The sequence below is a fragment of the Podarcis melisellensis genome (genome assembly GCF_964234715.1).
Source record: "Podarcis melisellensis genome assembly, chromosome: 3".
NCBI classification, from domain to species: domain Eukaryota; kingdom Metazoa; phylum Chordata; class Lepidosauria; order Squamata; family Lacertidae; genus Podarcis; species Podarcis melisellensis.
Genome location: NC_138530.1, coordinates 89,367,856 through 89,387,394, shown reverse-complemented (window position 1 = coordinate 89,387,394; position 19,539 = coordinate 89,367,856). Strand labels below are relative to the sequence as shown.

At 40.5% G+C, this 19,539-nt stretch overlaps 1 protein-coding gene across 1 annotated transcript in view; it reads left to right on the top strand.

The window, feature by feature from the left end:
* The window catches only part of FAM83B (family with sequence similarity 83 member B), a 46,587-nt gene that overhangs the window by 13,965 nt on the left and 13,083 nt on the right, over positions 1 to 19,539 (top strand). The gene's annotated exons all lie outside the window — the stretch shown is intronic.

Genomic DNA, 19,539 nt, shown 5'->3' with positions numbered 1-19,539 from the left:
AGGTGCCTTTACAAAGAGAAAATTAGTTGTGGAGCTCCAAAAATGGATCTCCAGTATAGCTTGGCATTTGGCCCTAGTTTCTTTATTTTCTCAAACTATTAAACACATTTTTAATGCTGGTGGATTTCAGTGAAGGAAGTTTACCACTTCTGTAGCAAAATCAATGGGATTTAATTGTGATTTCCTTTGCATGGGTTGCAGAAGTTTGGAACATGAGAACAACCAGTTGTACGAAGCAGGAAAGCAATATGGCTCATGCATATTTGTAATCACTCTACATTTTTCTTCCTTGATTGTGGTATGTTTACATTCTGTGTGAACTAATTTTGTGTATTCAGATCAATCATCAACATCATATTTATTTGTATGCGATCAGCCTCCCCTCTGCAGTAGTATTAGTAGCAGATAACCTTGCAGGCAGCACAGATGCATTGGCAATGGCTGCCCAGGTTTGGCTTTGCAACATAAACTTGAAATACCAGAATATAACTAGCTAAAAGTGTAATGTCTCTCTCAAAGGTATTACTAACTCACTCGCACTCATTTATAGCTCCTTCCCACCATAAGCACCCAAAGTATTGACAGATGTGTGCAAAATTTATGTGTGTTCCCCTCCCCACCGTATGTCATCTTTTTGCATTTTTGTTTCTACCTCCCTTTTTCCTCCTGGCGATTTAAAATTTAAGGGTATATTCATTCCTTCTGTGCTGCTTTGTGCCTACATAACATTCCTGTGCCTTCTAGGGAACTTTTATTTGTTTCGGGAGAGGTGAGGAAGTGATTTTCTACTTGTGCCGGATACCTTGGGATGCAAACCATGGTTCCCAAACATTTTCAGGCCACAACCACCTTTGTTCCATATATTCATGCCTGGTGCCCCATATTCTACTCTGTAAAAAGCATTATTAAGATTAGCAGGTTGCCCAACCCACTAAGGTAACACAACAGCCATTTTTAAAATAGCAATCAATTACCATGTTTATTCAAAATCCAGTTGAAACCATTTAGCTTAATAAATTCAACAACATTGATTCACTTGATCCAGTGATACCAGCTTTTCAAAGTTTGATAGCCATTGACACCCCATTACTCCCCTCCTGCCCCCTGCCCCCTTAGTGGAAGGCCAAGTAATCCCAGTGCCTCTGAGAAGGTACTACCACCCACCTTGGGAACCACTGGGCTAGATCTCTCCTGTGAAATAAATGGCACTTGCAACATTTTTGAACTCAGATGGAACTTGGGATTGAGTCATGGTTTTATTAAGCCGCTTCTGTAGGATTTAAGAGGACAATTTATTTAATGACATCATTACTAGCTGACAAGTGACTACAGATGAGACAGCACAAAGGTTATTTGGCTACTACAGTATACCTCAGTCACTACAACACAAAGTGAAAAACATTGTCTTTAAGACCATTGTCAATGTTGTGTGGATGGATTGACCAACTGAGTTAATCGCTCAGGCTTGAAAGTGGAGAAAGAGGTTTATTTGAGTCTTGTATTATAGAACTTTCCTATGAAATTATCAGTTGCTCTGATTTACAGTTTCTTTTGGGTTCTGTGTCAGTGAAGTTTATAAACAGTGTAAAGAAAACTTCCCTTTGAAGTTCAAATGAGTGAATGGTTATAGGCGAACTAAAACAGTGAAGTCTCTTTTTTGTAATCAAGCTCAGAAGAGCACATGTGTCACCTTAAATGAGAACTAAAATAAGATCAGCCCCCTCCAATGACTATTCTACATTCTACATTCTAGCTTTCTTCAATAATTTAAGAAACTGTAACTTGGGCTGAATTAGATACATGTAGGGTTACATTTATGCAACTATGTGTTTTGTAAATAGCTACTGCAGGGAAGGCTGAGTTGTCTCAAGATAATGGAGAGGGAATTTTAACACTCACCCTGCCAGGGTTTCAAGTAAAATTGCCCCTCAGAAGCTGCTATTGGCATTTCATTTAAAATTATTTAGAAAGCTTTTTGTAAAAGCAATAATAAACATCAGCTTGAGTACAATCACACAATTATCCTCTTTCTCAATATCCCTAGTTCCACCTGGCAGGGAGAGGGGAACCATTTTGGAGGTTACCTTAGGTGCCAAAATGCCTTGGGCTGACCCTGCTTTATCGACGCTGCTAGAGCTTCTGCATGGTCCCAAGATCTATACCTTAAGATGTCCATCAATACAGTACTGACCTTTAAAAATGCCTTTAACTCACACTTGTTACAATTGGCTTTTGCGTGAGGTAATTTCTAGGTCACTGCTGTTTTGGAATATAGGCTTTAATCTGCTGGTTTTAAGTTTGTTTGTTTTTTCAGATGAGGTTATTTTATGCTGGCCTATCATGTTCTTGTAATCCATCCTTGCTGCTCATTGACCTATAGACTGCCCTAGAAATCTTTTAAATACTGTTGTTGTTGTTTTTTAAAAAAATAAATCTTTGAAATGCAGATAGCAGTTTCTTGACCCATTCTATAAACATAGGCTTTGTGCCAGCACAGAGGCATGTTTGGAACTTTTAGACGCTAAAGCCTTTGAATTTTGTGTAAAGAACTCATTTCCTTAAGGGGAATTTGTGTCTTCACCCGCATACCTAAGGGAGCAGGGCAAGCACCATCCTGCTTTGTTTTCTTTCAGCTGACACAGCAGCAGCAGTAGCAGAATGCAGGCCTGCTCTTAGCAGGCTTTTAGTTCTTCTCTCTTCAGCAACCTAAAGGCTTATTTTAAGACCCTTTCTCCCCTCTGCATTTATTCTATTCCCCCATTATGTATCATTGCATTTTCTTTTCCCAGTTTTCCTCCAAACCTCATTCCTATTGTGTATATGCATATAGCATTTTTGATAATAAAAAAACAAACCTAAGGTATTCAAGAAAGGGTTGAACCCATCCATTTCCTTTGATGAAGCTATGAGAGACTTTGGTTTAAATTGGTTACTTTTCTCCATATAAAGGTTGACCAAAAGAGATGGCATCTATCAAGAAAAAAAAGGGGGGCGATTAATATAAAGCAGTCTCCTCAGGGTAGTTTGTATAAAAAAAGCAAGTTTATAATTTTAGACTTCCTAACTTGAAATAAATCACATATTTTTGTTCTTTCATGTTTGGAAAAGGACACACAATAACAAATAATAAGTTGAAAAACTGACCTTGAAGCAATATAACAAATAAATTGAAAACCAATGAGCACAGTTATACCAGAGACCACTCTGAAAAGGCCAGTACTGTCTGCCTCATGGTAAACCTTTCCTTAAACCTTTTCAACAGCAGTGTTAATCGCTGATCTGGGAAAATAACAATTTATACCAGTGCAGGCATTTTCATCACCCCTTTGCTTGGAAATGCCATGAAGATGACAGCTACTAAAATACTGTACTGACTGGTGGAGAGTTTTATACTACAAAGGTTGTTTGGGGGTTTTTTTGTGCATTGGTTATATCATAGCACAGATCTAAGGGATTGTGGTGGAGATATACATTCCTGAGAGTTCTTGACTGAATTTATTGAAATACATTTTCAAGGAGAATTAGACAATATGTTGCCATCAGCGTTTCTCTTTGTTGCCTATCCATGCTGGAACTCCATTGTGGTAATGATTCACAAGTAGGGTCCTCCTGATGTTGGACGAGTGAAATGGATTGCAACATGTTTTCAATAAAGCAACATCAAAGGATGCAACTACTGACCAGGATTCCACTGGACAACACCCAAATAATTTTTTTATGACAGAAAAGCAAATTTAATGAAGGTTAGAGCAGCAATATTTGGCTTCTTACATGGACATCATAGGCATATTGTAAAACTGGCCCTACAAATGTTGCTGGACTACAACTCCCATTATCCCTGACGACTACTTATTTTATAAAGATATTTTTATATCACCCTTCACAACTGTCACAGGGTGTTAGGTACCATCCAAAGATAAGTTTCATGGTGAATTCCCTTCTTTTGGTTGAGGTGGATTTAAAGGGAAGTTTAGAACATAGTTCCATTGGGAAGGGTTTATTTCCTAGCCTATGCTATGCTCCCATTGTTTTTAGATTGAGATGAGGGGTTTGGTGGGATTCTGGAGCAGTGTTTTTTATATTGTGGATCCTGTCCCCAAGCCAAGTCTCTCTGATGTCAGAAGAAGCCGCCCCACCTCTCAGTTGCAATGATAACTAATAAAGAATAGAAAGGGAACCTTTCCCACGTGAAGCCAACACAAAAACCTGGCACATATACCATGTAAAAGAATGAAAGTTTACTACCCCTTTCTCTCTCCCCACACCACGTTGTCTCCCCAACTCTCTTCTCCCCCAACCTTATACTGAATAAAACATCAAAGTCTCATATTGAATATAACTGATCTGTAGAAAGGACTTTACGATCTGAAAATAGTGACTATGTATGTACTTTTGTAACCCCATAAAACCTTTAATAAAAAAGCAATTTTTAAAAAACAGTCACAGGATAGAGTAGAACAAGATAAAACACAGCAAAACATTAAAAGATTCACATAAAATTGTCAAGTAATAACAGAGTAAGTTGCATCATACGTAAAACTGACTTCACCTATCACAGCTCTCCATCTCTAAAAGCCTAATGTAAGAGGTTTCTTCACCTGTTGAAGTGAATATACTGTGGGTTCAAGGCACACCTAGGGAGATTATTCCCCAGCCATGGAGCATCTACTGAAACATGCTAGCTTATTCTATAAACGTATTTTTGACTGGGGCTGATGAGAGTTGGGGTCCCAGAACATCAGGAGGGTCAGCACAGTTTACCATTCCTTCTCATAAAGGTTGAATTCATAGGACTATGAAAACTATATCTGATTGCAATTTCACAAAAGCTTCTGTCTTGCTGCTTGTGGTCACACCAAATGCACAAATCGTTCAGATCCTATCTTCAGAATGTGGGTATGTTTGCTGAAAAGCATTGTGGCATCTATTAATCATTTGAAAATGGAGACATGTCACACTGTGAAAAGAGAGGCATTGGGCTGAGCCCTCTTTCCACCATATAATCGAATTAGAGCTAATGAGAAGTCTGAAAACAGTGGGTGGACAATGAGTAGTAGCATGGCAGCGTTCATTATCAGGGCTGTTATATCCAGTTTGTTCGGTAATTAATATTCTAATAGGGAATATGATGAAGGCATACTGTGAACAACACAAACTGCTGATATAAAGGAACAGTGTGACTCCAAGCTCACAAAAACTCTTCTGATTTTTTTTTTTACAAGATGAATCTCTCTTTTTTTAAGACCAATGTCATTTAAGGAACTTGTGATGGCTTTGGCCGCTGTTACTATTGATGCAGCTATGGAAGTTAAACAAAATACTGGAAGCTCTGAGTGAGGAATTCTTTACTCCTAAGTGAAAACATTTACCACATTTATTTAGTTGCCATTTTGGTGTTATGTGCTTAAACTATTGCTTGAAGAGTAAAAATCTCAAGTCCTGAATGTCTCCAATAGATTTTCACCTATCAAACATTGTTTTGTGAGTCCATGACAATTCCAAGCAAGAGAGAGTTCTGTTGGTTTCTTTTGGTTTATTGCAAGTTTCCCCCATATTTCCTCTGTATGCCTTCTTTGATAAGTTATTAAATTTGTAGTCTGGTATAGATGGGTGCTATTACAGAGAGTTAGTAGGGTGATACAGTGGTTTTTAGGAGGACTAATGTTTCTTTTTAATACGAAAACCAGACTGTCCCCCCCTCTTTATTTTTATTACAACAAAGCTTAATAAAAATCTGCTTTCATATCGGGGGGGAAAAGCATTAATCAACTTCCAACTAATGATAAATATGTTCTATTATAGGAAGAAAACAGTAGAGCAGGTTTTGAGAGCATGTGTGTAATTAATGATCAGTAGTGTTCCCTTTATGTCAAGATGTTTAAAAAGCACCACTGGACACAATAATCATACCCAATAAATGAGAGACTGTGGCTGGAAAATTGTTCCAATAGAACAAAAATGAAAGTCAATATAAGCCCTTGACTCGACTCAGCTCCTGAGATGTAGTATTGCAGGTATTGTCATCTTTATAATATTGACTCCACATTTTCACAAGCCCCTTGGATGTGCACAGCTCTGGAGTGCAATACTGGATGCACTTGCTTTGCAACTTTAATTCTGCCCCCCCCCTTGGAGTAATTATGACAAAGTGTACAAACATCTGCTGTAATTCAGATTCTGGAATAAGGTCACTGTGTCTTCTAACTGGGATTTTCTCTTCTATTTGTTTGAGAACAAATCTTGTAAAATTGCTCATGATTCTGTGCCTGCCCTAAAGACTCTCTTCTTGAGGTCTCTATTAATATCTGCTAAGCGGTTACAGCACATGAGGGTGGCATTTGCAAAGGCACACCAGGTTAGCTTTCTTGACCCCTCCAGACAACTTCAATTTTCAGTGTGAATCCCTGGCCCTCTCTCTCCCTCTGAGTGATAGACAGTGATTGGTACAAGGACAGCAGAATCTCCAAGTCTTCTGTGCTCTGCTATGGAAGTGAATTCTGCTTTGCAAACTGGCCACCTCACATGTGATGAAAATTGGCACCATTTAGCAATAACAGCATGCCAGGAATGGTGCACCTCCTCCATTCGGGCATAGCATACCTACACACATGTACATCTTGCCTACAAGCCTTCAAAGAGACGTGCAACATTAAATAGTTAAATATTCCGTAGCCACTTATTAGAGACTGGGTCTGTCCTTGGAGGATAAGCTTACCGGTGAGCATCAGACATTATGAGCATAGAGAACATTCATATTCAGTATGCTTCTGAATACTAGTAGCTGGGGAACCACACTGAGAAAGGGCTATTATTTTTGTATCTGTCTTGTGGACTTCTAAGAGGCATCTGGTTGGCCACTGTGGGAAAGAAGGATGCTGGTCTAGACAGATGTTGGCTTGATCCAGTAGAGTTCCTCTTATGCACTTAAATATCCCATCTGCTCCTTGGGAGTGGAAAACTAGGTGAAAACATTTCACCATATCTTGATTAAAAGTAGGCCTGGTTCTCTGGGCACTCAGGAAAAAACTATCTCAAGGACCAGATCCAGCCTTCATATCTCCACTCACATACCCTACTTTGCTAGAAGCAGCTTTTTGATTCTCCTTTCGATAGAGACCACAAATCCTAAAGACACCCAACTGCTTTCTCCATTGGTTTTTCCCTCTTCGGATGGGAAAAGCTCTAAGTTCTGCCAAGCCTAGCCTGTCTTATGATCCTAGCCTTAATCAACCCCCTGCCCCCCTGCTGTGCTGGCTGGGACTGATGGGAGTTGTATTCCAAAGCAGCTGAAGGTCACCAGTAGGGCTGAGCAATATCTGCTTTTCAACATCGTGGCATATCACCAGCTAAATATCACGATATAATGATATGCCACGATGTCTGAAATAAGGATAGAGGCATTGGCTGGCTTTCCAGTTTTTCCCACTTCATGATTTTTGTATATATCACCCAGTCCTAACACATATCATGATTCATGATACATTGCCAGGTCAAAAATTATGAAAATGATAACATTCTATGGACTTCAAACCAGTTTTGGATGATGTATTGATACATCTCCCAGCCCTAGTCACCAAGTTAGCAAGGTCTGCTTCATCCTATGAACGTTTTTTTCAGAGCAAGTTCCATTAGGTTCAGTGGAATTTAACTCCAGGGTAAGTGTTTAGGATTGTAGAAGTGTTTAGACAGCCAGCTTAACAGTATCTGAAAATACTGTTTCTTGTTTCAAATGCTGTTGCGCATGATGAAATTGCTAATGGGTTGCTAACATTTTATCTGGCCTTTAGCTATCCTTTTTAAACAGTTCCAGTTACAGATAGGTAGCCGTGTTGGTCTGCCATAGTCAAAACAAAAAAAAATTCCTTCCAGTAGCACCTTAAAGACCAACTAAGTTAGTTCTTGGTATGAGCTTTCGTGTGCATTCGTGTGCATGTGTATCTGAAGAAGCGTGCATGCACACGAAAGCTCATACCAAGAACTAACTTAGTTGGTCTTTAAGGTGCTACTGGAAGGATTTTTTCTTTTTAAACAGTGACACTGTGATCGGCATTTACCTCCGTTCTGTGAAAACCTTCATCTGTTCATTCCTACACACCAAGCTGCTGAGAAAAGCAAGCTAGGTCCATTTTTCTCTGATCTGTTAAGAATCTCACTGATTGCTAGTGAAGATTGCGAATAGGCTGGACCTGCATTGAACTTGTCTGTAAAAATAAATATGTGTGTGTGTGCTTTTGGAGTCATGACAGAACTTGTGTACTGTCAGTTTGATATGACTTGAAAGAAATGCAAGCCCTTGCAAAAACACAGCTACTTATGCGTGCTTTAATTTAGCTGGGTTTAATTAGCCAGATCTAAGTTTCAGCATAACAAGCCAGTAAAACAAAACCTGCTAGGGGTTTTTTTTCCAGGGGGGGGGGGGACTATCTCCTTTTGCATTCCTGAGACCTTGGCATTCAACTTTCTGAAGTCTAGTGCATACTAAATATACTGTTTTAATTTAAGCATTGTAAATTTCTGTATCTGTATTAAAAGGAAATGTTTTGTATGTAGAAGGAAATGTATTGCAGGAGATGGGTGTGGAAGACTGGATTGAGAAACTGCTTTTTTCATCATCTCAACAGGATTCTTTGCCAGCTCTCTTGAATATCACTTAAGTGTAGACCCAAAACTGTGAGAATACACCTTAGCCTAGTTTATTTACTGATGCCCTACTTAATATGTGTGAGAGAAAAGAGTGCAGGAAGATTTGGTCTGGAGGACCTCTCCCCACCCTGACAAACAACACACACATGTGGAATCCAGACACATATATAAAAAAACCACTGTGAAAATGCTTTTTAAAAAAGTTTTTAAAATATATTGAATTTGCCATAAGCTCACCATCACCATCTAGCGCCACATTTGTATAGTGCACTTAAATCACACTTAAAACGTTCTATTTGCAGCTGTATAGCTGAGTCCATATTCTGCTGGTGGTGTGGTGAACAAGGAGCTAGTAGGTGACTCTCCCAAAACTGAAAGGTAGCAGTAATAGTGGGAGTTCATTACCTTTCCAAGTCAAATCTTCTTTCACATCCCCCCCTCAAAGTTATTTCTCCAAGTTTGTAAACATTTTTTAAAAATTGCTTTGCTAGCACCAATGCGGATAAAGTCCATCATTATTATCTCATATTGCAAGGGATAGGCTTGTGGCTGAGAGAGGTTATATCAGCCCTGTGGAGTATTTAACTGGGTGGAGGGGGAAATTAAAATAGTGTATGTCAACAATGAAGTCCAGTCCAGCGTTGTTTATCTTGGTGTGTGGATGTGTGTGGATGCTGGGTAAATGCAGTGTGGGTGTTAAGTTTATTTTAGCAGCAGGGCAATTAATTAAGGACTGGAGGGTGTCAGGAGGTAGGTCAATCCATAGATGAATAGCAGTTCTACCCAATGAAAAACAACAAAAGACTGGGAGATGGGGCTAACCTGGAATACTAGTTTCTCAGAGGTCAGGTCTACTCAGACCTCACTGCAGCTCAGTCATCACTTCTTCCAGCAGTGGTAGGCCAGTTCTCTGATGCTAGTGATGCATGTTTGCAGTATTTACCCCTCCCCCCGGAAAAAAAAAATCCTGCAGGTGTCCATGCTAATACCTCATTGTATCCTTCTCTTGTCCTCCTGTCCATGCTACTCTGCACGCAGAGCTGCCAAAGGCCTTGCTCCTGCATGTACAGTGCTTTGTATATCCACAGGACTGAACATGTGCATCTGTCACACATAGGGAAGAGATTAGACAATCCCCATAGACAAGGATAATAGATAGGAGCTGGTGGTTACATTCTTGGTTAGGTTCAAGTGAGCCTGTATTAAACTGGAGTGCTTAGCTCTTTAAAAAATAAAATAAAAATTGCAATTAGATGAGCCTCCTCGGTATGGAAGACATCTGAGTATGCTAAAATTATAGTCAGAATTCAAAATATTCTTCACACACTATATGAAAATTATGTGCTTGTGCTTTCTGGGATTTAATTTAGCGTTTGCTCTATGCACCAGTAATAAACATAATTGAACAAGTTCAGCAATATGGCACATGTCTTCATCTAGTGTAGTTATTTCATATTTAAAAATAAATTAGTGAAGTGTTTTAAGCGTCCCCCCTCCCCCCGCAAACAGTGGAATGGATTTGCTTGGGAGGCAATGGACTCTCCTTCATTGCGAGGTTTTTCGCCCCCCCAATATAATTTTTTTGGGGGGGCGTGTTTCCAAATGTTTACAAATTAACTTCAAATTAAATAGTTATATTGCTTTAAGTTTTGAGATTTATACAAGTTACTTTCTTTTCATATATACATTTACAATTATATGTGTGTGTGTATATTTATAATATATACACATACATACATACATTTATAAAGCAAATGAGCCCATTTCAATGCATCATTCCATAGAGAATGATGTATCTGCACTCCCAGGAGTTTGTCAGTGATTGTGTTGATAACACAAGGAAAGAATGCTGCAAGATTTGAACAACCGGTAACCTATGCAGTCTTATTGTCCAAGGAGTCATCCTCTGTTAGTTTTTGGATCAGCTTGCATCACTTTAAGAATATGCAAGTGTTCAGCTTACATACGACCGGACCAGTCACTTAAATCTTGCCTAAACACAAAGCTAAGCTACTAACAAATGGAAAAAGTTTAATTGTTGCTGCTTGACGGGGGCCCAGATACAATATTTGAGTTCTTCAGTCTATTGATCAGTGATGGCTCCATGTTGCTGTGATTACCCTAAAGCCTGGTATCACTGTTTAGCCAATTGTGTTTTGTTCAGCTGTTGATGATTTTAAATTCCTAGATACGCTTTTTTAAAAAAGATTGCACCAGTTCATTTTTTAATGACAATAAGTGGAAAGCAATGTCACTTAGGATTGGTCAGCTAGACTTCTAGTTAGCCACCTATTCTTCTGGCTGAGTAGATTACAAGACCTGTACTCAAGGCACCTTCTGACTATACAGTGGTACCTCGGTTTAAGAACAGTCCGATTTAAGAACAATTTGGTTTACGAACTCCACAAAACCTGAAGTAGTTTCCTGGTTTGCGAACTTTACCTCAGTCTAAGAATGGAATCTGAACGGTGGAAGGGCACTGGAGGCGGGAGGCCTCATTAGGGAAAGTGCACCTCGGTTTGAGAACGGTTTTGTTTAAGAACGGACTTTCGGAACGGATTAAGTTCATGGGATGCGGGTGGCGCTGTGGGATGCGGGTGGCACTGTGGGACACGGGTGGTGCTGTTGGGACATGGGTGGCGCTGTGGGTTAAACCACAGAGCCTAGGACTTGCTGATCAGAAGGTCGGCAGTTCAAATCCCCGCGACGGGGTGAGCTCCCGTTGCTCGGTCCCTGCTCCTGCCAACCTAGCAGTTCGAAAGCATGTCAATGTGCAAGTAGATAAATAGGTACCGCTCCGGCAGGAAGGTAAACGGCATCTCAGTGCACTGCTCTGGTTCGCCAGAAGTGGCTTAATCATGCTGGCCACATGACCCAGAAGATGTACTCTGGCTCCCTCGGCCAATAAAGTGAGATGAGCGCCGCAACCCCAGAGTCAGCCACGACTGGACCTAATGGTCAGGGGTCCCTTTACCTTTACCCTTGTATGTACCACTGTACATACAAGTAGGCAGTAAAAAAATGCTGATTAAAAAAAAAAGTTACATTTTATTTCGTACTTACCTGTCATGCTGTTACCATTATAGTCTGTTTGTTTTCCAGATACACTGTCCACAAATGTAAGACTTTGATCTTACTTTGGAATCCATGAACATTTTCTTTTACAAACTAATAACAATCCAAGCAGTTCCACACTGCAACTCTGTGACCTATGAGTATCAAACACTGAGATTTCATGTTAGCAGTAATTTATGCTCAGTGGGGAATAAAACGCCATGAGTTATTGAATTTCAATAATTAAGTCCAGGCCGGTGGCCCCTGTACTCCATTTACAGACGGTACATGCCCTGGCTGTTTTTCAAATAGCACAGCCCATTTCCAACCCATGCAATTTAGCATCTGTGTGTGTTTTCCTAATCCAGTTTCTGTCACCTTTGTGAATTATTTCCAGAAATGTTTTTCATTTTAAGCACGTATGCTCCTATCCACTCAACTTCCTCTCCCCTCTGGCAATATAGTCCCTCTGAGGACACATATTTATTTAGGGAGGGAAACGCTTTCTGGCAGCTTCTCTTTAAGCTTGGTAGCTAGTCTTTGTTGAAAATACTTTGAGAAATGCACTGTACTTTTCCTTAAAGCCAGCCAGGGGTGAGGTGGCATTGAATACCTGCTAGTTTAGTAACCACCATGCATATTCATGACACCATCTTGAAAAAAATGGCCCTTACTTTCCATTTTGGAGATGACTGGTGATTTGTATAGATTATGCCTTGCCAAGGAGCTGCGAGCATAAGCAAATTTGTACCTTGCAGTAATGTTTTCTTCTTATTGTTGTTGTTGCAAATAAGTGGCATTGGTTTCCGTTCTGTCCCCTTGGTCTGAGCATGATAGACAGCAAATTGACCGGGTTTAGCTGCATGAGCTAAGGCAGCTAAACCATCATGGCAAGACTTCATAGGAGCAAATCTGACTGCTATCAGATTCGTAACCAGTGATATAGATTAGGGCCAAACGGTGCTGCTGTGGGTTAAACCACAGAGCCTAGGACTTGCTGATCAGAAGGTCGGCGGTTCAAATCCCTGTGACGGGGTGAGCTCCTGTGGCTCGGTCCCTGCTCCTGCCAACCTAGTAGTTCGAAAGCACGTCAAAGTGCAAGTAGATAAATAGGTACCGCTCCAGTGGGAAGGTAAATGGCTTTCCGTGCACTACTCTGGTTCGCCAGAAGCAGCTTAGTCATGCTGGCCACATGACCCGGAAGCTGTATGCCGGCTCCCTTGGCCAATAAAGCGAGATGAGCGCCGCAACCCCAGAGTCGGCCATGACTGGACCTAATGGTTTACCTTTACCTTTAAAAACAGTATTAAATGTTTCTTTGTATTTAAAATTAACATATGTTTAAAAATACAAATAGCTGCTGGGGAGTGGGTATATTTGGATTGCAGCCAGTTGGGGGGGGGCGAGTTTAATCCCTTTGCCGCTCCTGTGGTCCTTATGAATATTGCTCCCTTGCAGAGCCTATTTACATTGGAAGAAGTCTCTCACTGGCACCAATGAAGGGTAATATTATTCATTATTATTATTTCTTAAATTTATATACTCCCCTTCACCCAAAGATCTCAGGGCGGTTCACAACCTAAAAATTGTAAACCACCTTGAGTGTGTTGCCAGAAGGGCAGTATGCATTAATACAGTGAACAATCAACTTTTACTTCTTAATTATAAAATAATCACAATACCCAGACATTTCCCCATGAAATAGTTCCAGGAGAGGAAAAGTTAACCCACCTGCCCACTTCCTGCTCTTATCCTGATAACTGGCAGGCAATTCAACTGCTACTCTTTGCATTTCCTTTTTTGCATTTCTTTGCATATTAAATACCAAGATGTGTTGAATGTGGTAGTGTGCTTGGCTCTGTGTCTGGGTCCCTAGGAAGCATTCCTTTCTCCTGTACTCCACTCCTTGGAGAGGAGAAGTATCTCTGCCCCAGCCTGGTAGGTAGTAGCTCTGCAGGACTGTTTCACAGTATGGAGTAGCACTCCCCCCCCCAAAAAAATGTGTGGGGTACCTCTGCCCCACCCCATGTTGCTGGACAAGGACTGCCATTGCGTATCATTGGCAATGTGCTAAATCATGTGCTAAATCTGCTCCTACTGATGGGATTGGCTCTGGCGGCAACCACTGTTTTTACCTTTGCAGCTTGGCTTCTTCCTGGGTCAGAGCACTGTGAAGGTGACTTCATAGGAAAAACACACACTGTGAATGCTCTCTATCTCAGTGAGGCCTTCCTGGTTGCCCTAGATCTACAGATAGTACGTTCACAGTAAGGGCGGAGCCATGCAGCAACTGCTACTGACTCATCATGTGTAGGGATGCTAACACATTTAGGGCATTTAATGAAATTTCACAGTTTGTTTTGAATAAGGGATAAGTGATCATAGGGTTTCTTTTTAAACTTTCTGTTGTGTGATGTGCACAGTTCTAGACAATGCAAAGCCTACACCAGAAGGCTTGAAATCCCAATAAAAGTAAAAGACAGGAATTTTATGTTTTTTCACTTGATGCCTTTTATGAACTCTGGAACTTTTCTGAACAGTGTATACACAATATTGTGTTCAAGTTATTTTATTTTTCTAAAAGAAATATTGCAGTGTTCGAAAATGCTGCATTTCTTTTTGAATAGTGGTAAAAGTTCACTCATACATGCCAAGGTTTTCTTTTTCATTTTTCAATAATACTGAGCTGCTGCATTCAGATCTCTTTTCCGTGAATGTCCTGTCCTGTTCTATAAAGTTTTTAAAGTTTTTTTCTAATAAGTTTTTCCCCCTATACTATACTTATCTTTTTTCCCTTTATGTACACAGAAAATGCTTCTTTGAAACATAAGTTTATGCAATGTCCGATGCTCACAGATTTTTGGAGGAATGTATTAAGATGTAGAAATACTACAGTCATACCTCGTGTTGCGTTCCGCTCTTGTTACGGACTTTCAAGGTACAAACGCGGCAAACCCGGAAGTGTTTACTTCCGGGTTTGCCACTTGTGCAGTAGCAATCTGCGCACTTCACGCATGCACAGAAGCACTCGATCACGCCACACACATGTGCAGAAAAGGTGCTCTAGTTTTGGACTTTTTGGGGTGCGAATGGCACCCCGAAATGGTAACTAGAGGTACCACTGTACGTTGCGGGAGATTAAATTGTCAGATGATAATATTATCCTACACCACATACCAACTATATGTGGTTTGACAGAGGGTCAATATAAATGGTCTCTTTGTGCCCCTACTTCTGCCAAAAGACTGATAACACCATGGCCCCCTTTGAATGATGGGTAGAGGATATGACAACTCTTGCAGCTTACAGACAGATTGCTTTTAGATGTAGATTGTATATGGCTAAATATCAGGGGTTGTCAACCTGGTCCCTACCGCCCACTAGTGGGCGTTTCAGGATTCTAGGTGGGCAGTAGGGGGTTCTACGGCACAAACTGAATCCTCCTTCCATCGAGCACTGGTGGGCGGTAAGGAAATTTTACCATCAAGAAAGATGCATTAGTGGGCGGTAGGTATAAAAAGGTTGACTACCCCTGGCTAAATATAATGATATTTGGAATTCATTTATAAAAAGCACAATGACTTGTTAATAATTTTATACCCACTAGAATAATCATGCTACTTATATACAGTACCCATATTTTGTACTGTATCAGTTTCAAACACATTTTTCTTTTTATTTCTTTTTGATTTTTCTTCACCTTTTCCACCTGATTTCTCTACTGATTTTTTTCAATAAAATATAAATATAAATGAAACGTACATGTTAAATCTGTACAGTCCCCAGAACACCATTAATTAGTTAAAAGTGATTGAACACTTACTTTACAGCACTTTCTTTTCCCTTGCTTTACTTTAGAAGGCTGTTGGGGTGGGCATGATTTGTTTACAATTGGGGAGAATCAGGATGTGGACTTGTGGATTTCACAAAGGCCTCTCCTACCCTTTTCTTCAATAAATTAAACATTTATTGTTTATCTTAATATTTGTTCAATATTCCACCCCTTTTCCCAAAGAAGCCCATTTGTATTTACTTTATCTGCTGTAGCAATAATGACAAAACATTACTGGCTTGTTTGTTTTTAACAGCACAGGGTATTTGTTTTGCTTAAGGAAAAGTATATCCCTCGCCCCAAACTGTGTTTAGAATACTTAGTACAGAGAACTGGTTTCTAATGGTGATCCCATCTTCATCTCCAGACCCTGAAAGCATGAGTCTTCTTGTGAAGATGAGGCAACCCTTGGGGGGAGGGGAGCAGTAGTGACAACATACTGTAGAAATGTAAGGGTGGGTAGGGGACTTTTTAAGCAAAAGTGGATGTCAGGAATTGTATTTATATCTCTTATAAAATAAGTGAGTCATAGGAAGCCTGCATCTCTGAAGGTGCAACAGTGAAGGTGGGGTGGATTGGCAAAATATTTGTAAAATCATGGCTAGCACAGGGGAATAGCCAGGGCTTTTTTTCCCCAGCTAGAACCACCTCTCAGGTGGGCGCTGTTGCCATTCTAAGAGAACATAGTGAGTTCTCTTTTTCTAGGAGGGGGGGAGTACTGGCAATAGCAATGTAACAAGCAATGCCTATTTCAGTAAGCCTAATGCCTATTTTAGAAAGTGTTGAGTTTTAAAACCATCTGTAACAACTGAGTTCCAATCAGCATAAATAAATGTGTGTTGAGGTTCAGGATTCCTTTATTGGTTGGTTGGTTGGTTGGTTGGTTGGTTGGTTGGTTGGTTGGTTGGTTGGTTGGTTTTTGTTTTAAGTAACTTGACTGACATTCCTGGTGCCGCTTTTCATCTTGATCTTCATGTGTATCTTTCCCACTGGGACTAAACACGTTTTCTGCTGTGTTCCAAGGATCTAACTAAAGCAGCTCTCTGCAGTTATCTTGCAGTCTGTTACTGGAGTAATAGTACATTTATAGTCCAAAATGGAAAGCAGTGATAATTTACATTCAACCAGGGATCCAGAACTGGTGGGCTTTGGATCTCCTGAGGATCACAATCTCCTGCCCCACTTAAGGAGGAGTCTGTGGGGGACATGGGGGCACATCCAGGGAGTAATACAGGTGACCTAACCCACCGCTCTGTACCTTGTATTCAAACTATCCCTCCAAACTAAATAGAAGCCTAATGAAGTGGCAAGCAGGACTTAAACACTCAGTGGAAGTGATATAGCAGAATGCATTGCATACCCTCCAACATTTCTCTGATGAAAACAAGGATGTCCTATTCCACTGTAGTAGTAGTAGTAGTAGTAATTTTGTTATTTATATCCCATCTGACTGGGTTGCCTCAGCCACTCTGGGCGGCTTCCAACATATATTAAAAAAACTATAATAAAACATATTTTTTTTAACTTCCCTATACAGCGCTGCCTTCAGATGTCTTCTAAAGGTTGTATAGTTATATATCTCCTTGGCTCAGGGGTTGCATGACTCCATACCCTCCAATATTTCTCTGATGAAAATAGGGACATCCCAAGGAAAAGCAGGACATTCAGGGATCAAATAAGAAACTGGTATGGCTTCTGTGAACCCAGGACTTTCCCTGGAAAATAGGGACACTTGGGGGAGGGTCTGTCATTGTATTTGGGAGAACCACACTGCAGAATTATGTTCTGTTTTTAGAGGGCAGAAACACCAGAACTTTTTTGCTATTTGACAGAAGATTAGTTTCTTGTTTAAAGGTTACAATCTTTCCTGTTAAATGTTGCAGCTGCTATTGGGAAATCTGCATGGCAAGAAGCTGTCTCTTTCCCCACTTTGGCTAATCAGTCCACCGTGCTACATGATTGCAGAAGTAATTCCACAATGTTCTTACAAGCACATTTACATGCCTGGAGACCAGGGGCTTTCCCAGCAGCAGCCTATATTTCAGGTTTTATCTTATGGATTCTCTAGGTGGAATGTTACTCCATTATGGTAGCTAGAAGACAAGGTCAGCAGCTTTGCTTGACTAAGTGGAATGAGTAAGATAATAGGATTTTGACTGATGTGTGTGTTGTCCCAAGGGCTTAGAGAACATTGGTTTCTTGATGTTGTGAGTCATGACCGACAGTCAGTCATGCAATGAACACTGATTTCAACCCCTGTAAATTGTTTTGTTTTGTTTACAAGTCTTTTTCCTACTGGTTTCCCGAAAATATGAAGCAAATGAATATGGTTAGAACCTACAGTTGGTGATTGCAAATCACACCTTATTGTCGTGAGGTCTGTAAGGTCAAAGAGGGGGAAGAAGGCTGCTCTACAGCTAAGCACAGTAAAGGCAAGAATTATTACTAGTACAAGAACAATTGCATTGACACTGCATAGTTACAGACACACAGGCAAAGAATTCCAACCTCTTACACATGATGTTGTTGTTGTTGTTTAGTCGTTTAGTCATGTCCGCCTCTTCGTGACCCCATGGACCAGAGCACGCCAGGCACTCCTGTCTTCCACTGCCTCCCGCAGTTTGGTCAAACTCATGCTGGTAGCTTCGAGAACACTGTCCAACCATCTCGTCCTCTGTCGTCCCCTTCTCCTTGTGCCCTCCATCTTTCCCAACATCAGGGTCTTTTCCAGGGAGTCTTCTCTTCTCATAAGGTGGAGTCTTCTCTTCTCATGAAGTATTGGAGCCTCATCTTCATGATCTGTCCTTCCAGTGAGCACTCAGGGCTAATTTCCTTAAGAATGGATGCGTTTGATCTTCTTGCAGTCCATGGGACTCTCAAGAGTCTCTTCCAGCACCATAATTCAAAAGCATCAATCCTTCGGCGATCAGCCTTCTTTATGGTCCAGCTCTCACTTCCATACATCACTACTGGGAAAACCATAGCTTTAACTATACGGACCTTTGTTGGCAGGGTGATGTCTCTGCTTTTTAAGATGCTGTCTAGGTTTGCCATCGCCTTATTATTTGCAATCAGCTGATCATGACCAAAGGTGTTAAAGCTGTAGGAAGGTCCATTCTGCCTCGTATCAGACCCTTCTCAAAATAAATATCATAGAGGAAAAGGGCAGGAGAAGCTTTACATGTGCAAGTTTAGTCCCTGGCATCTCCAAGGACTGGCTCCCAGGAAGCCTATCTGAGACCACAGACAATTGCTGCCAGTTGGGGTAGGCAATACTGGGATCAATAAACCAATGTTCTGACTCTCAGTATCATCAAATGATGAAAATAGGACACCAAATGACCTTACCTCCCATTGATAATGATTGCCATCATATATGGAAGCTTCGGTTGGTGAGTCCATAATGTGATGAAAATGGATGCATCTTTTCTGGGTCCGATCATACTGCTTCCCTGGGACCAAATGTCATTATACTTTGAATTGTGGGTTCACTGTATAGGCCAGGGGTGAGGAACATTGGACCATCCAGATGTTGCTGAACTACAACTCCCATCATCCCTGGCCTTTCCTATACGAACTAGAGCTGAACTCTATGAACAGAAGTTGCTGAATATATTTTTCTTGTTTAAGTTCCTTAAGATATAACTATTACTATCAATGAATGTTCTGGTGTTTCTACTCGGGAGAGGGGTGTAATGGAAAATGTTCATCTTAGAAACTTTTAACTAAATACTTTGTATATTTTAGAGCTTGATGCATAGACATTTTGTTCACTCAGACTCAAAGCAATAGCATGGGGTTTTTTTGGTGTGTTTTTTTTACATATTTCCACAAGGAGCTATGAAGAGACAAATCTAGGGTGCTGAGATGTTGTTACTCTGCAAATCAATCAATTTAGTCGTAATTATCCCTAATCTCTCATTTGCTTCCTTCCTGGTTTGTCATGACATGTTTCCTGAGATGCACTATCTATCTATCATCTATCTATCTATCTATCTATCTATCTATCT